Source organism: Mirounga angustirostris, unplaced genomic scaffold (assembly GCF_029215605.1).
Source record: "Mirounga angustirostris isolate CCGP_5_RB_7025 unplaced genomic scaffold, mMirAng1.0.hap1 SCAF_9, whole genome shotgun sequence".
NCBI classification, from domain to species: Eukaryota; Metazoa; Chordata; class Mammalia; order Carnivora; family Phocidae; genus Mirounga; species Mirounga angustirostris.
The window spans coordinates 41,306,792-41,333,111 of record NW_026991717.1 but is presented as its reverse complement, the minus strand read 5'-3'; the positions used below and the strand labels follow the sequence as shown (position 1 = coordinate 41,333,111).

The 26,320-nt window shown below is 40.9% G+C and overlaps 1 protein-coding gene across 4 annotated transcripts in view; it reads left to right on the top strand.

The window, feature by feature from the left end:
* The window catches only part of ZNF609 (zinc finger protein 609), a 213,386-nt gene that overhangs the window by 1,728 nt on the left and 185,338 nt on the right, over positions 1-26,320 (top strand). The window lies entirely within an intron of this gene.

Genomic DNA, 26,320 nt, shown 5'->3' with positions numbered 1-26,320 from the left:
TTGAGTTAATTTCACCCCTGCTGCTTTGTCTTGGGGGAGGGAGTGCTGGTTTAGGCTGTTGTGAGGAGATGACTGTTCTGCTGCCACACACAATAGTCTGTGTCATTTTATCGGGAGTGCTACCCCAGGGCTGAGAACTGCTGCTGCAGAGATAAACCGGTCCCTCTCACCCGCCTATTGTGTACACAGTGAAGGTCATAGGTTCAAGTCTTGTCTGAGAGCTTTGGATATGCTCCATCTCCCAGGCTCCTCAGTGCCATTTTCTTCCTTTTCCAGACTGGGGCTTGCCATTGGAGGAGGCCAGACAGAAAGGCTCTTCTTTTTGAGTGAGGAACAATGCAGAGCTCATTGGCACACATTTTTTCAGAAGAATAGGGGATGCCAGCCATGTTGTGCCTGCTTCTTTGGCTAGCCTGTACTAAGTTGTGGAGGAATCGTGTCTGGGAGACTCAATCCGATGTTTGTGTCAGACCTTTAAGGAAGAAGACTCCAAGGGGAGGTTTCCACTCTTGTTTGAACCATCATATTTAATTCTTTTTATAGAGATGGGACACTCAAGAATGATTTTTTTGCTTGCTTAGGAATACCACTAAAAACCTTTGCAGGGTTAAGATAGGGAGTCAAGGACCAAGTACCTTTTTAATGGTGACTTCCTGGTCAGTATTAATTGCACAATGAAAAAGCCACAGAATTTGCCTATCTGGGCGAGGGCTATGGAAACAAAACAGCTTTCCTTTTAATCTTTATTTTAATTTGATGAAAAGAGATGACTTGCCGTTGTGCAGAAAGGCCATCTCTGCCTTTGTATTAGGGAGAAATTTGTCAAAGTGATGAACATAAAAATCATTTGAGGTCTTGGGGGTTATTAATGAGAGAAGGATGAGAACAAGCTAGGAGAAACCCTATCCTTGTAAATGTCTCATAGAAGTGTCCAGATAGTATTTAGGTACTATTAGTTGGGTAAAAAATTATTTGGGATTAGAAGTGAGGTTTCCATTTAGAATATAAAAACTTTCCTTTAAGAAGAGATTAGAAATTAGACTCATTGTGAGAGGGCAGTTGCACACAATGCACTGTGTACACAATAGCCAACCACAGTCTATAGGGTATTGTTGAATAGGAACTTTAGCCTTTGGTTTTGGTAGAGGTCTTTTTCTGAGGGGCTGAGTCTGACTGTGTTGCCTCCCTCATCCCTTTATTTCAATGAATTTCTTAAAATGATGACTTGCCACTTAGGTGTTGGGCTTTGTTGGGAGGGAACATGTTGTTCTTGATGACAAAACTATCTTAAAGTCTTACTAGAAGTGTTGTCTGTCTTTAGACTATTTCCAACTTACCTGTCCAAGGTCTCTGAATGAAGCCTCAGCTAAACTGAGTCCAAAGCATTTTGCTCTTGGGTTGTAGGCATTCATTCTGAATCCTGTCAGGTGACAGTGAAGGCAAAAGCCTCCTATTAAGTTTGCCCAGATTAGATTTAGTGGTTTCAGAGTTGGGCCCTTGCCAAAGAGTCTTCTGAGTCTTCTGATTGTGACCATCTTTCAGAGAGCACTTTGGTTTTCTTGGTAGATGTTTCCTTGTGAGAGGTCTAGATAGCTGGGCAGATTAGTGCTTATTTTGTGTGAGGATATAGGAGCGTAATTTTGGCTCCTGGTAGTAATTATGTTGCAATTAGCATATAGCAACTAAACAACTGGAACAGGAAAATTTGTTAAGGGGTTTAGCGATTGCTCTGATGAGTAGAAGTGCCACTCCTTATTTATTTGACTTGAACACTACTGCCTGGGCTCGACCATGGAGACTTAAGAAGTACAGGGATGATGTGTGATCTCAGAAGTTCTTCCCCTATCATTCCTGCCAGGTACCATAGCACTTTCCAACTGCCACTTTCTTCTGCTACAAAGGTAGCTGAGCAATTGTTATTTCCCTTGTGGAAAACCAGTCATGGATGGGAATACTGCCAGACAGATGGGGCCACTCTGAGATAAGGCAGCCTTATGTTGTGTGGCAAGTTCTTTTTAGCAGCTGAATTTTCACTTCTACTTGATTTTTAAAAATCCGTTTCCTTTAAAAAACAACAGCAACAAGAACAAAACCCCACAAAATACAAAGTCACATAGCGTGCTAAATACGCCTTCAAGATATCTCTCATAAAAGTTGGCTGTGACCAACAAAATGAAGATCGGTGAGGCTGATTGGCAGGTTCTGGGCCCACTAAGTGTCAGTGAAGGACTCTTTACACTAGGGAACAGGTAATTCACCAGAGCACCTGCCTAGCTGGGCATGTGGAATTGGCAGCAGCTGTGCAGCTGAAGAGGGATTATTGAGCAGGTGGTTAAAGAATCACATGCCACAGTGACAAGAAAATTCTGGGTCTTCCGTGGTTGAGGTTCAGTTCATATGTGTGAAATTGCTGTTTGTTTCACATTTCTTAATGCCAGATACAGATTTGTTAGTGAGATGATAATGGAATAGAGAAAAGAGATTCTTCTTTCTCTGTGTTTCTTTTAGAATACTGAGTAACATGCCTTAGACATGGTCCTAGCTGGCCCTATTGTATTTCTGTGATTTCTGGCTTTATGCCCTATGAATGGGAAGGAAATAGTGGTAATTCAGTTTTCTAGTGCTTGTTTATTAGAGGGAAATGGGAAGAAAATTCTTTGCTTTCAGTGTGGTGAAAAAGATTTTGCCCACCGGGAGAATACCCAGCAGATTTTATGCGAAGGATATAATTGACTTTTTGTGTAGGTCTACCTGACATGCCTCCCTCAAGAAATTTGCATGTGTTTTTATTTTATGAATGTAAATTTCCATATGAAGTTTGCATCTCTTCAGATGTCCTGTTTCATTTTTAGTTTCTCCTAGCACCTTTATAACTCTTTTCTCTGGCACTGAGATTAACATCACTTGTTAGAATCAAATCACCTCAAGCCAAATCATGTTAAGGAAATACCTCAACTATATGTTTATCTTAAAAACAAGTATAGCATTTCCTATAACTTGGAGGAGGACTTTCTATTTTTAGGTTTTTTGCAAATTCCCAGGTTTTTCTTGTAGGTTACCATCATCATCTTCTGTTAATATATTATTTTTCTTTCACATGTTCGTGCCACTATAGTAGGCAGTGCTATAGAGCCAAAAATGTATGAGCAAATAACTTGGGTGTTTATTTTCTGATTTTTTTTTTTTAGGGCCCTCCAGTCATTTTCTGTGTTAGGTCAACACAACAGGCTATGTGATCCTGTTGAGGCCCATTCTCTCATTGAATTCACTGGGTATTAATTAACAGTTGATTGAAGGGAAATAAATGATATTAACTGTTTAGAGTTCAGAAATCCCTTTTCCAAGTGGAGTGAAGACTCTAACCTGTTTGTCAGAGCAATAGAGAGAGGTTTAGATACATAGATCGATTGATTTAGGGGAAAGGGAGGCAGCGGTATAAGGCCAGGGCCAGTAGACCACTGCAAAGTCAGGGACATTTGCAATAATCTGCTTAAACCTAGTTCATAAGCTAGCTTTAAGTGGGAGCCTTGCAGTTATTTGTATAGTATTAACTAATAGGAAAGAATATAAAGTTCTTTATTTACCCATATGAAGCCATCACAGTTGTTCCTTGGTTTGTTTTAAACTGTTCACAAACCACTATATACTTTCCTAGCATTTTCAGTAGTTTGCTTCCTCATGCTTTTTCCCCTCCCCCATCTCTCATCCTAGTTCCCTGCTCTGAAGACTTCTCCAGCAGCTTGGAAACACTCTAATTACTGTAGCTATTATAGTCACAACCCAGATCTTCCACCTCCTTCCCACTCACCCCTTTCTATCTTCCTTCCCCCTCCCCTTGCTCTAGCAGCAGGAGTTGAACTGCAGTCTCATGAGCACAGTCAGATCTATGAATGAGCTTTATATCTTGTCAAGGCAGAACTCCAGATCCAACAGGGCTGATTTTTCATGGTCCTCTTGCTGTTTGTTCTTGGATCAGAGTCCCAGAAATAAGAGATGGCAAATACCTATTAGGTCATATCTAGTCCCTCACTCAGGAGCAAACCTCCGATCTTTCTCTTGTCTCTGTGAGATTTTCCTTCTTTCTTTTGCAGGTGAGAGCTGTCTGATGCCAGGCAAGCTCTGAAACTGCCTTCTTTTTATTGTGCTCTCTGGTCATTAGTTTATGGCCAACTTTGCTCTCTTGGATTTTTATTCTTACACCATTTTCATGATTACTTGCTCCCAGCAATATCTCTACCCTCTTCAAGTTCAGTCCATTTTGATTGTTGGCACCGCATTTGTGGGTTCCTTTAGTACTGTTCCAGAAGTACTGGTATCAAAAATGATACCAGAAGTTATCATTTTTCAAACCTTTGCCACTAGGGTCATTGTGGCCTCATCTTAGGGAGGTACATTTCACGAACACACAGGACACATCCTGGCATGTAATAATTAACAAAATGGTTCAGAAAATATGTGCGAGGTTGTGCCCTTAAGAAGCCCCTGGATTGGATGAACAAATGTTGCTGCTTTCTGTTTAATTTGGGGTACTTCCTGTTCTAACCCTTTGTTCTCCTTATGTGGATGAATTTTATTTTTGTGTGGCTTAGTTATAGTTACTGTTAAGTTATTGTCTGATTTAAGAGTGTTATTTTTTTTCCTGCTAATACAGCTTTTCAAAGAATAGGGTGTCATAAAACCCTGGTTCTCATCACTGTGGTGCTTCTAACTAGCTGTGTGACCTTGTGCTAGTCACTCCGCTGTTTTCACTTTCCTTATTTGTAAAATGAGTACATTAAACAAGATCATCTTCTAAGGTTCCATTTAGCTGTAGAATTTTATGATACTAAGACTGTGATGGAAGAACAGGCAAATTAGTTGACATAGTGAGCAGTTTTTTATTTTTTATTTTATTTTATTTTTTTTAAAGATTTTATTTATTTGAGAGAGAGAGAGAAAGCATGAGGGGGTCCGAGGGAAAAGCAGACTCCCTGCCGAGCAGGGAGCCCGACGCGGGACTCGATGCTAGGACTCCCACCCGGATCATGACCTGAGCCAAAGGCAGTCGCCCAACCAACTGAGCCACCCAGGCACCCGTGAGCAGTTTTTTATTACTGTGTCAAAAATATAGTCAGTATACAGGAAGGCTAATGAGTACAGCGTTAGTTCTCTGGGGTTTGACCCTCACTCCTCTTTGATATGTTTGTAAAGCTTATGCTGTGCATTTTTTGCTAGGCCGTCTTCTTTCAGAGGCTCTTAAACCCTTATTTTGCAGGTTTAACAGCTTGTCAAATATATTTTTTTCTAGTCTCCTCAAGCCATAGGAGTGGGAATCAGAAAGCTGTAGAAAAAGAACCTCAGATTGTGAGAAGGAAATTGTACCTCAAAAGATTTGCCAGAAGCAATTTTGTGTGTTAAGTCAGCAATCTAAGATTTTTAAATCTCTTATATCTGAAATCTTTGAGTCAAATGGGACTGATTGTGGAGGTGGGTTAGGTACTTTTCCATTTTTGACCAGTCAATAGGAAAACTTGCTTTGAGGGGCACCTGGGTGGCTCAGTCGGTTAAGTGTCTGCCTTCAGCTCAGGTCATCATCCTGGGGTCCTGGGATCCAGCCCTGCATTGGGCTCTCTGCTCAGCAGGGAGCCTGCCTCTCCTTCTCCCTCTGCCTATGCTCTCTTTCTCTGTCAAATAAATAAAATCTTTAAAAAAAAAAAAAAAGAAAGAAAACTTACTTTGAATTAACTTCTTGGGATTAAATATGATTGCCCACTGTGTTTTGTTTGGAAAATAAAATTATGTGATTTTTTAATGCCAAAAAAATGCTAAATTGATGACATTTGGTGAAGTATGACTAACAAGGAGGATCCCTGAAATGCCCTGTAAAGGCACTCAGGGATAGAAAGGTGGTAGGTGATTGTAGGAACTTTGGAATTGACAATAATATTAAGAAGTCTTTGCTTTCGGGCGCCTGGGTGGCTCAGTTGGTTAAGCGACTGCCTTCGGCTCAGGTCATGATCCTGGAGTCCCGGGATCAAGTCCCGCATCGGGCTCCCTGCTCGGCAGGGAGTCTGCTTCTCCCTCTAACCCTCCTCCCTCTCATGCTCTCTGTCTCTCATTCTCTCTCTCTCAAATAAATAAAATCTTTAAAAAAAAAAAAAGAAGTCTTTGCTTTCAAGCAGTTTAAAGGAATAAAATTGCATAACCAAGGTAATTCCCCAATTTAGGATTTTTATCAGCATTTCCTAGTTAATTCTTGGATTGGGGACTCCCAAAAGCATCTATTTATTGAGTGTTTAGATGGTGGTCTTTTAGTCTTTTTTTTCTTTCTTTGTTAATGTAGCAAAAATCACATGTTTAATCTACCTTTGAACATTGGAAGAAGCATTCACTGTTTTTAAGTTTGCATTTTTTCTTTCTTTTTTTAAAAAGATTTATTTATTTGAGAGAGCGCACGCACAAACAGGGGGAGCGGCAGGCAGAGGGAGAGGGGAAGCAGGCTCCCCACTGAGCAGGGAGCCTGATGTGGGACTTGATCCCAGGACTCTGGGATCATGACCTGAGCCCAAGGCAGTCGCTTAATCGACTGAGCCACCCAGGCATCCCTAAATTTGCATTTAAAACATCCATCAGTCTGTAATAGAGAAATTTGGTGGATGGACCTGTTGTTTGTTTTGGACTCACAAAAAGTCCTGGGAGTGCTTTGCTTTGTTCTCAGCCATCTTCAGCATATTAATTTTTGGGTAATCTGAAGGTTATTTTGGGAAGTGCTTCCCTTGAATATGAGATTTTAGAAAGATTTAAATTAGAAATATAAGTAGTATTTATAGATGGGTTTTTGTTTTGTTTTGTTTTTAGGTGTCAAGTGATGCATAGGGTATTGAATTGGAAAGTGGCCAGAGTAGATGCCATGCAACCCTTGGAAATCAAACCATACCATGAATAAAATCCAGGTCCTGGCACTTAGGCCACATTGCATGCTTGGTACCACATTGCATACTTGTATCTGTAGTTTCTTAGGTTGTAGTTCAGTATTTGTTGGGGAATGCAGCAGTGTCTGCTCTATTCTATGTACAAAGTACAGCTAGTGGGCTTTTGGCATACTACCAGCAGTGTTCCTAGCAACACTTCTAGGTGAACACTTCAGGTTTTGTTAGGATGAACTTCCGTTTATGTGAGCAGAAGTGGATGTTCAAGAATGTACCTTATAAATTTCAGTTACAAATTCTGAAGTTTGGGGGGCAACTGGGTGGCTCAGTCGTTAAGTGTCTACCTTCGGCTCAGGTCATGATCCCAGGGTCCTGGGATCGAGCCCTGCATCAGGCTCCCTGCTCCGCGGGGAGCCTGCTTCTCTCTCTCCCACTGCCCCTGCTTGTGTTCCCTCTCTCACTGTGTCTCTCTTTGTCAAATAAATAAATAAAAATCTTAAAAAAAAAAAAATTCTGAAGTTTGGTGTGAAACTCAGCATTTATCTCTGTTCTGGAAGTGATCCTTCTAGAGCAGTCTTAGGAAGAGAAATTGCAATTGTGCAGCTTTTGGGGTATGTGAATCTGAAAGGTATACAAGGAAGAGGGAAAATTTTTTCTATTTGGCATCTGCTTTCGAATGTACTTCCAGTCCATCATTTCTGAAACCTGCCTACCCTTTTCTCTCCTAAAAGCATTACACTTCTTCCAGTTGCCTTGGCACAAAACTTTGGACTCATATTTGGTTCTTTTTCTTCCTCGCTACCTCATCTAATCATTCACTAAAATTGGGATTATTCTAAATATCTTGCCATTGAGCTTTGCTTTTTCACCTGACCTAGTTCAGGCCTTCATCTGTATATTATTGCAGTAACCTCATGGTTAATGCCTCTTTCTGTATTCCATACTACAGACTGCTGTAATATTATTATAATTTTTTTAAATGTAAGCTCTATGCCCAATGTGGGGCTTGAACTCACAAACCCGGGATCAAGAGTCGCACGCTCCACCACTGAGCGAGCTAGGTGCCCCAATATTATTACAATTTTTATTTGCTTAACTGATCGTTATTGAGCACCTAAGTGTCAGACCAGACATGGTCCCTCTCTTTTCAGGACTTAAAAGTGTAGCTGGGGAGACCTCAACTGATAAACGTATGATCATGAACTAAAAGGCTCTGAAAGAATTTGGTTCTAGAAGAGTATATGACAAGGAACCCAGTGTAGTTGTTTCATTTTTTTCTTAACCCTTTTCTTCCCACCCAACTATCTCCAAAATTGATTTCATCTTCCTCTGTATCTCTTTCTTTGCTCTGTTATAGCACTTTCTCACAAGTTGTCTTTAATTAATTTTTTTCCTCCCTCATTCTGAACTGAGACACTTTTGTCTCCTCTGTTCCTCATGGCTTCTAGCCCAATGCTTTGAATATAACTATGCTTAATTAATGCTTGCTGAATTGAATTGGAATTTGATTTTTGAAAACAGAAACTTCTTGTAATTTTTTTTTCAGGCCTCCTTTTATGCTAAGGTAACTTTCAACACATTTTATCCCAAACTGAATAACCTAGGGACAAGGCCGACTATGAAAGCTCTCAGAAATCCTTCAGACTCAAGGACAAGCATTTGTTGCTTTTACTGCCTGCAGCAGTACTATGGTTCAATATATCCTAGCTGATGGAAGACTTTGGGGAGGGGGAGGAATAGTACATGGCAGGTGGAGGCAATGTAGGTCAGACATGGGAACCAGACTGGTGCTATTAGAGGAATATAGGCACAGTTGGGCCCTCTGGGTATTGTTGACCTCTGAGAGATCTTTTTAGTTTTTCTTATTTATTTCTTTCATCCTATAAGTATTTATCAGATTCCTATTATATGTGAGGTCCTAGTCTAGCTGCTTAAGATCTATCAGTGAACAAAATAAACCAAATAAATGGGACGCCTGGGTGGTTCAGTCGGTTGGGCATCTGCCTTTGGCTCAGGTCATTATCCCGGGGTCCTGGGATCGAGTCCCACATAGGGCTCCCTGCTTAGCGGGGAGCCTGCTTCTCTCTCTCCTTCTGCCTGCTGTTCCCCCTGCTTGTGCGCTCGCTCTCTGACAAATAAATAAAATCTTTAAAAAAAACAAAACAATATAGACCAAAACAAAGAAACAGAAAAAAAGCCAATGACCTGGATCTTATCTTTAAACAGAAGGATATAGAAATAAGCATAATGAATAATTATGTATTATTATGAGACCGATAAATGAGGTGATAAAAATAGAGCATAGTAAGGGGGATTAGGAGTGTGAAGGAGGGATAGGTGAGAAAGGTGGGAGGGCTGTAGCTTTAAATAAGATGGTCAGGGACGCCTGGGTGGTGCGGTAGGTTAAGCATCGGACTCTTGATGGCTCAGGTCTGATCTCAGGGTTGTGAAATCGAGCCCCATGTTGGGTCCAGGGCTAAGCTTGGAGCCTGCTTAGGATTCTCTCTCCCCCCACCCTCCCCCAGTATGTCTGTCTGTCACTCTTTGTCAAATAAATAAATCTTTAAAAAAAATAAGAGTAGGCATATTCAAGAAGCGTGATGGTGGTGTGTTACTGGTTGTTAGGCCCTTCACTGAGGTGGTTGAATGCTGTTCTGCCTAGCAGAGAGAAAGGCAGTTTCTGCAGTTGTTCCAGAGTCCAGCTGACATAGAGGGGGAAACAGCTACTCCTTATGTTCTTTTCTCCTGGCTGCTTCTCTGGCTGGCATTCCTGGAAGTTATTCATGGTGAAAATTGCAGTCAGTCATGTCTGGAAGACACCAGGGGTAGAACTGGAGACCCTGTAGCCAGTTCCCTGAGGGGTAGGATTTACCCTTCTGCTGACTGGGTCTTGGATGCCTAGAGTAAAGGGTGAGGTAGGCCTCTGAGTTATCTCCTGCCTCAAGGGGAAAAGTCCAATATCATGCATGACCTTTGTGATGAGGCCACAGCAACTTTGGGGTAGCTCCTTAAAAATAAGCTTTCAAGGAGTATGCAGTCTGCTCCCAGCTTAAAAATTGAATTTTCAGGTTTATGGTATTTTGACTTCCTCTAAACACATAGCTGGCTGTGTTCTGGAAGTCTCAATACCTAATGCATTAGCCTGAGGATGAAGATGTCTCATGATGTCTGGATGCTCTCTTGTTTGACTTGTGTATTATAAATTTTCTTATAATTTCCTTGCTTGCCCTTTCCTAACCCTTCTATTTCTTCATTATTTTTCCTATTACCTCATTCCTTTTTTGCTTACATGAAGCTGATAGGAAACAGAAATCCCTTAGGCCAGACTGCTGCTTTGGTAATTGGCTGGAAGCCAAAATTCCTACCTAATATACAAGAAATGGAATGTCTTATTTCTGTCCTTGGGTTCTATAGAATGCAGCTTGTGGACATCAAGCTCTTAGCTGGTTATACTGTATGCTATTCGAGGTAGCTGAGGTGTGTGGTACCTGAACACTATTTTTAGTTATTTATACATCAACTTTTGCAGTTGCAGTGCATAAGGAGACCTATTTGCTATTCCATAAAAATGTGCTCTTTTTGATATATAATTTTATGATAAAGGTTCTTAGGGGCACCTGGCTGGCTCAGTCCGTGGAGCATGGGACTCTTGATCTCAGGTGGTGGGTTCAAGCCCCACCTTGGGTATGGAGATTGCTTAAGAACAGAATCTTAAAAAAAAAAAAAAAAAAAAAGTCTTCAATTCTAGAATAAAGGTTCTTAATGAACTCAGGTCCATGCTAAGAAAAATTTGTTTTATTTGGGCAGATGATTGTAATGTTAGGTGGGCTTCTAAGCAGATTTCACATGGCTTTTCTCTGAATTTGCTGTATATCAGACTTGAAGTCATAGGTTCTCACTACATGTGCTTAACTGGTACAATGATACATTACTGATACTGTGAACTTTTTATTTTTTTAAGATTTTATTTATTTTAACAGAGACAGAGAGAGAGGGGGAACACAAGCAGGGGGAGTGGGAGAGGGAGAAGCAGGCTTCCCGCGGAGCAGGGAGCCCGATGTGGGGCTCGAACCTAGAACTCTGGGATCATGACCTGAGCTGAAGGCAGACGCTTAATGACTGAGCCACCCAGGCGCCCTGCTATTGTGAACTTTTAAGGCCAGAAGCTATTAATTCAAGTGTATGTTGTTGTTTTACTTTAGTGGTTTGAAAGGATCTCCATTTAATTGACCAAGGTGTATTGCTTTATTAGTAAAAATGCCTTGACATAGTTTGCTAGTGAAAACTGTTTTTTCAGTAGTAATGTTTCTGTGGTTTGTATTAGTTGGCCTTTCCAGTCCTAGCAGAGCTAGAAGGCTTGGCAGTGTGGATTTCAGATGAGTTCCATAACACTATCTGACAGAGAGAGGAGTGCAGGGCAGTGTTTGGCAATATTCTTTCTCTTGAGCCTTTATATAAGAAAGAAATTCAGTTTTAACAAGGTCACATTGGGGTAGGTGACATAACGGTGAAGTGACATTTTCTTCCAGCAACAGATATAGAATATATTTTACCTGAATATGTGATCTGAAGCATTAGATTTATTTAAAAGTGTTACTGACATAAATATGATTAATGCCATTTCTGTCTTTATGTAATTTTTTTTCCTTCTCCTTTCTTGGTAGGCAAAATAATGATATAATAACTTAATTCACATCTCAGGTACTTGATGGAAGGAGACTAATCGTTGAAATGTGGTGCTGGTAGACTATGCACTTGATAGGAATGATAGAGACAGCAAGGTATTACATTTTTATAAGGATTGAGATCCTTGCTTAAATAAAAATGTCACATTCTTAATCAAAATAATATGACAGAGTTGAAACTGTTAAAGGAGATTAAAGAAGCTGCAAAATTAGGCCAGATAATAATAATAGGCAGTTTGTTTATACATGGATTGGCTAAATACTTCATTGGGAACAAATGTGAAGATACGGTTTTGAGTAAAACAAACTGCTTCTTCAGTTGGCAGTTTTAGAACCTACAAAGCAAAGAAAAGAAACTGCATTTTACTTTTGATAAAGGTTTTGTAAGTCAGCACTATTTAATAGTAATTATATCTTGGCTCTTTTCCTCCCAGCCAACTGGGAAGCCTCAAGAATTACTGTACTAGCCATGGTGTACCAAGCACCGCTTCTGTGGTGGGCTCTGTGCACGCATCTTGCTGGGCCAGTAAATTAAATCATCTAATTCTCAACCAGACAAAAAATATTAATCATATATTGACTAAGCTCAGCATTCTTCAGGGAGAGGAAGAATAAAATCTGTCACATGGGGATTCGGTTTTAAGAAATGGAACTATGATCAAGTATGTACATTAGGAAAAGTAGAAAGAAAGATTTTGGAAAGCAAATAACCCACTGCAAGTTTAAAGGCTTAAAAATCATTGTATTAGAAATCCATGGTTAAAAGAAAGCTAGGGATCAAAAGGACTATACAAAACAGATGGTTATTTGGCATAGTCTTAGAGGCTGTGTTGAGAAGAAAGCTATCTTTAAAAAACAGGCATTTTCATTCAAGGCCAGAGAAGCCCACAAAGTGATGATGGGTGAGTGCCACCAAAAATTAGGTGAAAGGAAAAAACGATGAAATTCAGTAAGCCTCTTTGCACAGCTGATGGTAAGAGTTTCCTGTTTGTTTTTATTTTTTTAAAGATTTTATTTATTTATTTATTTGGCAGAGAGAGACAGCGAGAGAGGGAACACAAGCAGGGGGAGTGGGAGAGGGAGAAGCAGGCTTCCCGCAGAGCAGGGAGTCCAATGTGGGGCTCAATCCCAGGACCCTGGGATCATGACCTGAGTTGAAGGCAGATGCTTAACAACTGAGCCACCCAGGTGCCCCTGTTTTTATTTTTTTAAGGGGACATGTTAAAAATGGAAAGGCAGCTAGAAAATTGTTAAGACTACTTGATCCATTCAGGAATGAAAATAGAGAATTTCCACTTCTGTTTTTCCCCTCCCTCCTAAGCAGATTAAAGTTTCTAGGTCAAATGATGATAGATTCTTAACCTTTTTTTTTTTTTTTTCTGATTAGAACATGAATTAATCTTTTTCAAAACACAAAAAGTACAGAAAAATCTGAAGAAGTCCCAGGAATTATCCCAGAAATGTTAACATTTATTTAGTATTTCCAACACATTTTTTTCCCAGCTGCCTAGGTTTTTCTTGATCACATCAATAAACTTGATTAGATCAAGTACATCTACCTAAGATTTTAGAAGGAATTCAAGGATAAACTATGAATCTCTTAGTGAAAGTCTGTTACTTCAAGTTGTAAGTGGCATGGTCACTACACTAAGGGACTGGTGTAGATTTCAGATGTGATTCTGTCCATAAGAAGGGTCTGGAGATGGAGATTCTAAAACCTATATTGAAAAATTGATAAGATACAAATTAAAGGTTGAGTTGACTTGGTACTGTTCATGTAACTTACTGGCGTTAAGGGGATGGGTTAGTTTACATAACAAATAACATGACAAATCATTAATAGTTGTGTGTGGACAGAGTTGTTACCAGTGGACATTGTTTAGTTTGAAAAAACTTGTAAAAGTCAGGCCAAAGATATTTAAAAACTTTACTCATGGAATGGGAGAAAATGTTTTGTTGTGCATTAGCAAACTGACTTTCTGACAGTAAGCATTTCTTAGGTCTATAGTTCCTTCTCTGCAGTTCTAAAATTCAAAAACTGAAAACTGAGCTTTTGTAAGGTAGACACAAACCTGACTTCAACTATTAAGAGGCTACTCACAGTCTTTTTTATTGTTCTATTTCAAGTAAATATTCATCTTGTTTAGGAGTATCAATGAGTTTAATGTTAGGGGGCTGCCGCAGTTTCTACTGAGAGTATTACACTGTATATAGTATATTAATTATCTCACCTTTTTACAGGTGAAGCAGCTGTGGCTCATATAAGTGCAGTGACTTGCCTGAAATTGTTACGCATCTAAGAGAGAGTAAAGAGTAGGATTGAGCTTTTCTGCCTCTTTTGTTTTGTTTTGGCTTTTTTTGCATTGTACTGTGCTGGTTCCTTGTAACATTACCTTCAGGAACCATCCTGGTAAGTTCTTCTAGGTAGAAGAGCTTAAGCAATGATACCCATCTTATTTGACCTTTTAATAAATGTTTTACATAAGTGACATATTCAGATTTTCCCATGACATTAAGCTCTTTCAGGTAGTTAAGTTTCTGAGTTGTTTAGATTATAAACTTTAGGAATCTCTTGGCTGTTGGGGGTCGGGGGAGATGAAAAATAGATGAGCTTCAATGTGAACAAGTGTTACATTTAAAAAGAGGTAGGGGCGCCTGGGTGGCTCAGATGGTTAAGCATCTGCCTTCGGCTCAGGTCATGATCCCAGGGTCCTGGGATCGAGTCCCACATCGGGCTCCCGGCTCAGCGAGGAGCCTGCTTCTCCCTCTGACCCTCTCCCCTCTCATGCTGTTTCTCTCGCTCGCTCTCTAAAAAAATAAATAAAATCTAAAAAAAAAAAAAAAGAGGTAGAAGGTCCAAACCACTTTCTTAGCATGAGTAACTTCTCTTTTTTTTTTTTTTTAAGATTTTATTTATTTATTTGACAGAGACAGAGATAGTGAGCGCAGGAACACAAGCAGCGGGAGTGGGAGAGGGAGAGCAGGCTTCCTGCCAAGGAGGGAGCCTGATGAGGGACTTGATTCCAGGACCCTGGGATCATGACCTGAGCTGAAGGCAGACGCTTAACAACTGAGCCACCCAGGCACCCAGCATGAGTAACTTCTAGCTAATCCTTGTAAGCCCCCAAAGACTAGGAATCTTGGTAAGCCTATTCCTAGAAAAATTAGCTCAGTATGCTGCCAGGAAAATGGTGAGCATCATTAGGAAGAGAATCAGAACTAAATAAAGATAAAAATAAACATCCCTCCGCAAAACCAAGGTTTGTTTATATTTGTGATAACTGTGTGTTCTTTTGATCCCCAAGAAATACATACCAGAGCTGTTGACCAAAGGAGGTAAAGGCTTTAATGAAGACCTGTCAAAAAAATTCATCTTTTAAAGACAGAGAATATTATTGGGGCACCTGGAGTGACTCAGTTGGTTAAGCGTCTGACTCTTTTTTTTTTTTTTTTTTAAGATTTTATTTATTTATTTGACAGAGAGAGACACAGTGAGAGAGGGAACACAAGCAGGGGGAGTGGGAGAGGGAGAAGCAGGCTTCCCGCGGAGCAGGGAGCCTGATGCGGGGCTCGATCCCAGGACCCCGGGACCATGACCTGAGCTGAAGGCAGACGCTTAACAACTGAGCCACCCAGGTGCCCTCTTTTTTTTTTAAAGATTTTATTTTTATTTATTTGACAGACAGCGAGAGAGGGAACACAAGCAGGGGGAGCGGGAGAGGGAGAAGCAGGCTTCCCGCAGAGCAGGGACCCTGATGAGGGGCTCAATCCCAGCACCCTGGGATCATGACCTGAGCCAAAGGCAGATGCCTAACAACTGAGCCACCCAGATGCCCCAAGCATCTGACTCTTGATCTCAGCTCAGGTCTCAATCTCCGGGTTGTGAGTTCAGCCCTACTTTGGGCTCCACTCTGGGAGGGGCAGAGGAAGAGGGAAAAAAGAGAATCTCAAGCCAACTCCCCACTGAGCACGGAACCCAGTGTGGGGCTCCATGCCACCACCGTGAGATCATGACCTGAGCTAAAATCAAGTCAGACACTTAACTGACTGAGCTACCCAGGTGCCCTTGTTTCAATGATTTTTAAAACTTTTAAATTTGAGATGATTGTAGATTCTCATGCAGTTGTAAGAATAGTACAGAGGGGAGGGGCGCCTGGGTGGCTCAGTCGTTAAGCGTCTGCCTTCGGCTCAGGTCATGATTCCAGGTCCTGGGATCGAGCCCCACATCAGACTCCCTGCTCCGCGGGAAGTCTGCTTCTCCCTCTCCCACTCCCCCTGTGTTCCCTCTCTCGCTGTGTCTCTCTCTCTCTGTCAAATAAATAAATAAAATCTTAAAAAAAAAAAAAAAAAAAAAAGAATAGTACAGAGGGATCCCTTGTACCCTTTACCCAGGTTCCCCCAATAGTCATATCGTGCAAAACTACAGTACAATATCACAACCAGATACTGACATTGATACAATCTACCCATCTTGTTCAAATTTCTTCAGTTTTACTTGTACCCATTCATGAGTGTATATATTTAGTTCTCTGCCGTTTTATTACCACCATAGTCAAGATACAAAGCAGTTTTATCACCACAGAGGTCCCTCACATTGCCCTTGTATAGCCACATCTACCTCATTTCTGCTGTCCTTCCACCCATCTCCCATAAGATTTTCTTTTTAGATTTTTTTAAAAAGATTTTGTTTATTTGAGAGAGAGAGTGAGCAAAGAGAGAGAGCACGAGAAGGGGTAAGGGGCAGAGAGAAGGGGAGAAGCAGACTCTCCCGCTGAGCAAGAATGGCAGAGGCAGAGGGAGAAGCAGGTTCTCCACTGAGCAGGGAGCCTGACACGGCTCAATCCCAGGACCCTGGGATCATGACCTGAGCCAAAGGCAGATGCTTAACCAACTGAGCCACCCTGGTGCCCCTCCCATAAAATTTTTAATAAATTACTGGATTGATACATTTTATGATAACATATTTTTTAAAGATTTTATTTACTTACTTGAGAGAGAATGAGTAAAAGAGTGCACAAGCAAGGGTAGGGGCAGAGGGAGAGGGAGAAGCAGGCTCCCCCTGAGGAGGGAGCCCAATGCAGGGCTTGATCCCAGGACCCTGGGATCATGACCTGAGCCAAAGGCAGATACTTAACCAGATGAGCCACCCAGGTACCCCTTATGATAACCTATTAAGGGAATCCAGGGATGTTTGGGGGAGTATATCCTTTTTATATAATTATTTCAAAATGTGTTTTATTTATCAAATTAATACATAGACTTTTTTGTTTTTGTCTTTCCATGAACTTTATATTGAAAATCAAGTAGTACTGTGGCTTTTAATGAAAATCAGTAATCCACTTTTTATACCTTCCCACCACCAAGTCTTAATCCCTATAGGCAACATCTTTACACCACTTAGTCTTTTTCTTAGATTTACTCCTGTATCAAAATAACGATATGCTTTCCACTGTCCTCTCCTTACCAAATACTCTTAGTATAGTTGTGTCACATTTTTCGTTAAATAAGTACTCATTATTGTGTTAAGGACATATTTTACTGTTGGGCCGTTTTGTATACTGCTATTATGTTTTCTTGTACAATTTTTGTTTTTTCCATGATTTAATATCATTACTTTGTTTATTTTAGCTTGTTGTTACATCCCTATCACTAATCTTTTCAGATTCTTCAACAGATTTGTAAATCTCACAATATAGTCAAACATAGGGTAATGCTTAATTAGTTAGCTTCTTCCTTTCCTTTTTCTTTCTTTTCCTTCTTACCATTCCCCCTAAATGTCCTAACTTGTGAAGATTGATGCTATGATTCCCTATTACCATGATTGCATAAAATGCTGCTTTAGGGCCAGGAACATGATCCAGTAATGCAGTTCTCTTGTTCATAGGTATTTACTATTTTACTTTTTTTTTTAAGTATAATGTGCATGTAATAAAGTACATTAAGTTCAATAATCTTAAGTGTACAGCTCAATTTTTACATATTTGTACAGCCATATAACCACCATCCAGTTCAAGATATAGAACATTTCCAGCCCCACAGGATCCCCTCATGTTTCTTCCCAGTCATTAACCACCACCCCCACAGACATGACCACTTTTCTGACTTCTGTCATCTTTGATTTATAGATGTTTAAAATGTGAAAACTGAGTGGTTTAAGTTTGATAGAATTTATCATACATTTAAGTATATACATGAGGGTTCTCAGGAGTCAGTTATGTCCAGAACACCTGATTTGTGTACTAGCCCTATTTTGGGAAGCATCTGCATTGTGTATGGATGGAACTATTTGAAGGTTAAGAGAATACTCAGGAACACATAAGTATTTTAAGAAATGTGGAGACTGTTTTGTTTCGTAGCTTTTCCCCTAGATTCCTCCTAGAGAGAGGAATCCATATTCTGTTCTAGTAAGTTTAAAGATTGTCAGGTAATTGAGACAGTTTGTAACTAGACACAAATGAAATTGAAGTAAGAATGGAGAGGAGAAATGGCAGCCTGGGCACCATTATGATTCTGCCTATTGAGGAGAAAGCAGTGTTCACTCCCTCATTCATTCATTCATTCATTCATCCATCCACCCATCCATTTATTCACTTATTTATTTTTAAAAGATTTATTTATTTAAGGAGCATGAGCGGGAGGGGCAGAAGGAGAGGGAGAGTGAATCTCAAGCAGACTCTGAGCTAAGTGCAGAGCCCAATGTGGGGCTCTGTCCCATGACCCTGAGATCATGACCCAAGCTGAATTCAAGAATTGGATGCCCAACCAACTGTGCCACCCAGGCATCCATCCCTCTCTCATTTATTGACCAAAATATTTATTGAGGGCTGACTATAAACCAAACACTGTTATTAGGCTACAGTAGTGAGCAAAAGAGACAGCCCTGTCCTCAGGATGCTTGCAGTTGAATGGATGAAAAAAATATTAAACAAGTCATCACACATTGGGAGGTAGGGTGTGCACAGGGAATGCCTTTCAGGTAAAAGCCATGAGGCATTAAGGTGAGAGAGTGGTGCAGAGGACAGAGTGTGGCCATGAGATAGGACTGGAGAAGGAGGGTAGACATGGCTTAGATAGCCTTACAGGTGTACATGTGGATTCCACCATTTTTTAATGGCTAACAGTGTAGATAGTACCTTTTGATAGAAAGTTTTTCTTTGCTCTTTATAGTTAGTATAGCATAGTAGCTCTTGTGTATAATTTAGGAAGGGAGGTGAGGTCAATAAAAAGTGAAGGTAATTCCTTGTATTTCCTGAGAAATGCTTGCGTTATTTCTTTTCCCTCATGCCCATGAATTTCTCCCACATTATCACCTGTTTTAGAGATGAGATAATTGACATAGAGAAAAGCTTTCACACAGTTCTGTGTGGAGGACTGATTTCTTAGATCTGATTCCTAGCCCTCTCCACTATTCACTTTTTTCCTGAGAATCTGACCACCTCTTTCTCTTTAGCATAGAAAGTTTACTTCTGGGGATTAGAACTAAATTATAAAGGCTATATAGTCCTCCAATTATTAGGGGAAAGGGGGATGGTGGAGCTTTATTATTTAGATGGTCTTTGCCTTCTGCTTCTTGGCCTACTTACACATAGGTCTCGGTAAGGGTTTTCTCTGTGGACTGCTTCCACCAAATGAATGCCTGTACAGCTGGGACTGAATTATTTACATATTTAGTGTACTGTTCAGCCTGTTGTGAGATGTATGCTGGCACAGAGCAGTATCAGCAAACACCAAAGCTCTAAGCTTGAGCCCTGTTGAAAAGCTATGTCCTGGTGGAAGTGTCAGTTGCTTTTGTGAAAAGAAACAGGTCAAGCCTCATAATCTTTGTCTGAGAATAGCAGTCTGTGAGGACCATAAAACTATTCATGAGATGCAGCATAAAAACACTCAGGGACTGAGAGATACCATACTTTTTACTCTTCTGTCCTTAGGTGATACATGGTCAGATGAGCTCTGTTGAATTGGATCCCTCTTCTCAAATTGGCACTGTTAGTCTGTTCTTTATCTGATCCCCCATTGGAGATATAAGCTGAGAGCTATGGTACTTGAGGAGATGACACAGTTCCTTTGTTACAGTAATTAATGTAATAAATTAAGGGAGAGACCCAAAGGAAAGTTGATTGTTTCTCGTTAGAGCCCTAGGTGGAAATTCAGTTGATTAGTGAGCTCCTATGAAGTGTGGCAGGTGGAGAGGGAGATGCCTGTTCTTCCAGCTGGGTAAGCTCAGAGTCACTGAGGGTGGTTTACATGTTGTACTAGCCTCACCAGAGGCTGGCTAAGCACAAACTGATTTCAGAGTAGCCTCTGGAATTTAGGGAAGATGGTATAATATGGTTTTCTTGTAGCAGCTTTGTTGTATCCCATTGGTTTGTTGACCTTTCCCTGGAGCATCAAACCCACGAATCTCACATAATTTAGATTTGAAGTCCTGTCCTATCAGTGGGGTCAACAACCTAGTGGATTAGAACAGGTGATAAAAGAGAGACCAGATGTTAAAACCGTGAGCTTTGAGATGGGTACCTTGGCCCTAAGGGATTTTTGAAGGAAGATGGAGTCTGTCTGTCACTGTGGTGTAGGGTTTTGAGCTGCCTCTGAAGTTAAGGAGTATCCTAAAGAGAAAATTCAGACTGCTGAGTTCATGGAAGAAAAATGGATTGCCGGGGCACCTGGGTGGCTCAGTCGGTTAAGCGTCTGCCTTCAGCTCAGGTCATGGTCCCAGTGTCCTGGGATCGAGTCCCACATCGGGCTCTCTGCTCAGTGGGGAGCCTGCTTCTCCCTCTCCCTCTGCCATTCTGTGCTCTCTGTCTGTATCTCTCTGTCAAATAAATAAAATCTTTAAAGAAAGAAAGAAAAAGAGAAAGAAAAATGGATTGTCATTTTTCTTTCATAGAACTTAGGTTGATATCAGTACTATCTGTAATTTAATTTGTAAAAAATTTTTAAACATTTTTCCTTTATTTTTTTAAATACCTTGATACTCTGTATAAGGTCTAATTGTGAAATAGTACTCTTTAAGTTCAGACACTAGAACAGTATAAGAATATTTGGGTCATTTTATATATTTTTATTTATTTTTTTAAGATGTTATTTACTTATTTGACACAGAGAGAGAGCACAAGAAGGCAGAGTGACAGGGAGAGGGAGAAGCATGTTCCCCGCTGAGCAGGGAGCTTGATGTGGGGCTCGATCCCAGGGTTCTGAGCTGAAGGCAGTCGCTTAACCAACTGAGCCACCCAGGCGCCCCTCATTTTATATTTTTGAGTTGTCTTATACTTCTCAAATTTGTATGCTCATAATATGCTTAGAACCATTATGGATGCTTCCTCCATTTTATAAATGAGAATATTTAATGAAGCAACTTGGCTAGGGTCAGTGGAAATTTGAGTCCAGAAATCACATCTCTCTCTCCCTCTCTTTTTTTTTTTTTTAAGTAAATTCTACACTCAACATGGGGCCCGAACTCATGACCCTGAGATCAAAAGTAGCATGCTCTAGGGGGCCCCTGGGTGGCTCAGTCAGTTAAGCTTCTGACTTGATTTTGGCTGAGGTCATGATCTCAGGGTCTTGAGGTCAGGCCCCACCTCTGGCTCTGTGCTTAGCGGGGAGTCTGCTTGAGATTCTTGCTTTCCCTCTCCCTCTGTCCCTCCCCCACCATGTGCTTGCGCTCTCTCTCTCTCTCAAAAGATTGATTTATTTTAGAGTGAGAGCACGTGTGTGGCAGGGGGGAGGGGCAGAGGGAGAGAGAATCTCAAGCCAACTCCCCGCCTAGCATGGAGCCGACTGGGGGCTTGATCTCACAACCCATGAGATCACATGACCTGAGCCAAAATCAAGAGTCCCATGTTCAACCAGCTGAGCCACCCAGGTGCTCCAGTAAATCTTAAAAAAAAATGGGGTGCTTGGTGGCATAGTTAAGCATCTAACTCTTGGTTTCAGCTCAGGTCCCGATCTCAGGATTGCAAGATTAAGCCCGAAGTCAGGCTCCAAGCTCAATATGCAATCTGCTTAAAATCCGCCCCCTCCCCACTCCCACACACTCTCTCAAATAAATAAATAAATCTTTTTTTTTTAAGATTTTATTTATTTATTTGATAGAGACACAGTGAGAGAGGGAGGGAACACAAGCAGGGGAAGTAGGAGAGGGAGAAGCAGGCTTCCCTGCGGAGCAGGGAGCCCAATGCGGGGCTCGATCCCAGGACCCTGGGATCATGACCTAAGCTGAAGGCAGACGCCCAACGACTGAGCCACCCAGGCGTCCCAATAAATAAATCTTTTAAAAAAGAAAAAAAGTAGAGTTGCGTGCTCTACTGACTGAGTCAACCAGGTGCTCCCAGAAATCACTTTTTTTTTAAGATTTTATTTATTTATATGAGAGAGAGCACATGAGAGGGGGGAGGGTCAGAGGGAGAAGCAGACTCCCTGCTGAGCAGGGAGCCTGATGCAGGACTCTATCCCGGGCCTCCAGGATCATGACCTGAGCTGAAGGCAGTCTCTTAACCAACTGAGCCACCCAGGCGCCCCAGAAATCACTCTTTTTTTAAGTTTATTTTCTTTAAAGTAATTTCAAAACCCATCGTGGGGCTCAAACTCACAACCCCAAGATCAAGAGTTGCATGTTCTTCTGATTGAGCTAGCCAGGTGCCCCAGAAATCGTATCTTGATTCTAAGTTCAGTGTTCTTTTTTCTACACCATGCTATCTTCTTAAAATTGGGTATAGCTTTTTTTCTTTTTTTTTTTGACCATACAGCCTTTGGAGGGAACTGCCTAGCCAGACAGATCACCTTCACATTTAAATGTGTATGACTTGGGGCACCTGGGTGGCTCAGTCAGTTAAGTATCTGCCTTCGGCTCAGGTCATGATCTCAGGGTCCTGGGATTGAGCCCCGCATCGGGCTCCCTGCTCGGTGGGAAGCCTGCTTCTCCCTCTCCCTCTGCCTACCTGTCTGCCTACTTGTCATCTCTCTCTCTCTGACAAATAAATAGATAAAAAATCTTTAAAAAAAAAATAAATGTGTATGACTTGTATGGTCCCAAGCAGATTATACACACTCACATACAGCTGTCACTCAGGCCAAAGCCTATAAGAAGATTGATCCAAAACCCATAAGAAGAGGGGTGGACAGATAAATTTACAGGAGAACATTGGACTATTTGCTACTTAGACCAGATTATCTGTGGGTAGTTGGCAGTTAAAGAGATACTCTCTCATTATAGTCCTCCAGGGAGAAGTACTGTCCTTATTATGTTTGAACATCAGTAGGGTCAGTTGCTGTATGTGCTCTGGGGAGTGGGGGGAACCTCACATAAGACTCTTTATCATTCTTAGCCATCTTGAAGTCCTTGTTCATTCCTGAGGTAGGAAAGTAGCGGGATCTATGGCATGTGCCTTAAAAAAGTAAATAATGACCCAAAATATGTGATTACAAACCAGTCTGTGGGCTGGGAGTCTGAGAGATGGAACTGGGTTCCAGGGAGGAAACTGGGATTTGAACTTTTGTTGTTACAGGTAAAGGATATGGGGAGTGATTATCATGACCTATCTTGGTCCCTTAGCTATATTTGCACAGAGAGGAGTTGTTGGTGATCAGGTGCAGGAACAAATAATAAATGGTACTGACAAGTAATTCCAGAGTCTGGTGAATTGTGGTCCTAAATAAGGAAGTGCAGTACAATTAGGCAGGAGGAGAGAAGAGAGAGGAAAATATTTACAGAAGTTCTTGCAAGTTGAAAGTGCCTTGTGGTCTCTGTAAGGTATTGGTTCTCCTGATTCTGCACTTTGTCTGCCATGGAAGTGAGAGGTCAGTGCTTTTCATTTCCAGCAAGCATGTTAGTTGCCCTACCTCCTGTGGTTAAACATCTCTGCAATGACCTGTCAGAATTGATTATTAGCAGTCTAAAGCCAGGGATGCTGTAGGGAGCAGATGGGAAATGGTTTGGCTGCTGCAGTCAGGCTGATTAAAGAATCCTTGGCAATTTTAGTTATCTTTGGAAATGTACCACCAAAGTTACTGTGAAGCCTGTGGGGTTTGGAAAACTGGATTTCTGAAAAGTCACCTGGTTAAAAGTAGTATTTATGAAAACTCTTAATACCCTCAAAAATAGGACAGTGACTCTCAAAAGAACATTGTGACTACTAAAGATCAGTCCTCAGGATATGTTTTCTTTGTTTGCATCCTGGTCCAGAAATTCTGGGTGGTTTTCTAGGAAGGAAAGCACTTTTTGATAGATACATTAATAGAATTATAGATTTGAAAAAGGCCCTAGACATGTCCAGACTACCCCCTACCACACATAGAGGAATTCTTTATGTAATTTGCTTGATAGAGGATTATGCTTTTTCTGCTCAGTACTTTTTTTTTAAGATTTTATTTATTTATTTGATAGAGCGAGAGAGGGAACACAAGCAGGGGGAGAGGGAGAGGGAGAAGCAGGCTTTCCGCTGAGCAGGGAGCCCATTGAGGGGCTCGATCCCAGGACCCTAGGATCATGATCTGAGCCAAAGGCAGACACTTAACGACTGAGCCACCCAGGTGCCCCATCTGCTCAGTACTTTCAATGATAAAGATACGGCTTCATTAAGCATTGTGGGCTATTGTTGGAAATCTCAGGTTATTGAATTTCTTTCTGAGTTAAAACATCTGTCATTCTTTTTTTTTTTTTAAAGATTTTATTTGTCAGAGGAGGGCTCGCACAAGCAGGGGGAGAGACAGGCAGAGGGAGAAGCACGCTCCCGCTGAGCAAGGAGCCTGATATGGGACTTGATCCCAGCACCCTGGGATCATGACCTGAGCTGAAGGCAGACTGAGCTACCCAGGCGTCCCAAAACATCTGTCATTCTGTAACTTCTATTCATTGGTCCTGTTTCTACCCTCAGCATCACAGGATAAGTTTCTCTCTTCTACATTTCAACCATCAGATATATGAAGCTCAGCAACCTGTCTCCCTTCAGTAGTCTCCTTTCCAGACTAAGGAATACCAATTTGTAAGACCTTTGCTCTTATGAAAAATGGCTTTTTGATCTTTCAGTATACTCTTCTGGACATCCTTCTATTTAATGAATATCACTTAAAATGTAGAACTTGGAAATGAGCACAGACCACCAGATGTTCAGTTTTCTTCTCCAGCTTCCCTTTGAGAAGAATCACATTTAAAAAAAAAAAGTAGGGCGCCTGGGTGGCTCAGTCGGTTAAGCGGCTGCCTTCGGCTCAGGTCATGATCCCAGGGTCCTGGGATCGAGTCCCACATCGGGCTCCCCACTCTGCGGGGAGCCTGCTTCTCCCTCTCCCTCTGCCTACTTGTGTTCTCTCTCTATCTCTCTGTCAAATAAATAAATAAAATCTTAAAAAAAAAAAAAGTAATGGCAGTATATTTTGTTGACTAGAGAAAAACAAAACAATTTGCCAGGACATACAGAATTGGGGCAAGAGGAATTTGAGGAAGTGTCTTTCCTTACTAGTGTTAAGGCTGAATTTTGGGTTCTACATTATTATAGGCATTGATTTTACCTCAGATCTTTTCAGGAATAATTTTTAATATCTGCATCCAGTTTACTCTTCAGATTATGAAATTCAGTTGGTATTTGTGTTTACAAGAATTGTTCACATTTATGCTACTGAACTGATTTTAGGGCTTCAGATAGTTTTTTAACAAGATGGATATGTACATGTTTTTACATAACTGAAAATCTATTAACCTTTTTTATTTTTTATTTTTATTTTTTTTTTAAAGATTTTATTTATTTATTTGACAGAGACATAGCGAGAGAGGGAACACAAGCAGGGGGAGTGGGAGAGGGAGAAGCAGGCTTCCCGCTGAGCAGGGAGCCCGATGCGGGGCTCGATCCCAGGACCCTGGGATCATGACCTGAGCCGAAGGCAGATGCTTAACGACTGAGCCACCCAGGCGCCCCTATTAACCTTTTTTAAAAAGTATTTATTTGAGAGCGAGAGAAAGTGTACGTGAGAGCTGGGTGGGGGGAGGGGACGGGGGAGGAACAAAGGGAGAGGGACAAACAGACTCTGTACTGAGCACCTGACACAGGCTCCATTCCACAACTCTGAGGTCATGACCTAAGCCAAAACCTAGAGTTGGATGCCCAACTGACTGAGCTGCCCAGGTGCCCTTATTACTTTTATTCATGACAACAACTTGACTGTAAAACTTGAGTAACAACCTTTTTTCTTCAAAATTCTGTAGATTTTTCATTCTTTTTTAACATTTAATATTGCAGAGCAGTCTGAAGTTGGTCCAAATTTTGTCCTTATAATTGGAGAATTTTGCCAGAATGTGTGCAAGTTTGGCTTTTTAAATTGATTTTGCTGAAAGAGTAGTAAGCCTTTTTAATCTGCGTGCAGGATCTTTTTCAGCTCAAGATATTATTCATTTATTATGTCTTAATGGGTTGCTTTCCTCCCGTTTATTCTAGTTTCCTCAGTTTTCTTTTCAGTGCTATTAAATGGTATATATCTCTCAATTTCTCTAATTTTCTTTTTGCTGTCCTTTTTCTTCATGTTCTAGGAAAATATGTCAAGTTTTCTTGTAGTTTACTGAATCATTTCCCACAGTTTCAGTTCTGTGCTTTTTTGATTTCTGTGTGAATTTTAATAGGTAGTGCATGTTTTGTTTCCTTCTTCCTTTTTAAAAAATGTCATATCCTCATATCCTTTTGTCTAAGTTCATATCCTTTCATTTCTGCCTGTTTTCTTCTTAATGCTATCTCTTCCTTACTG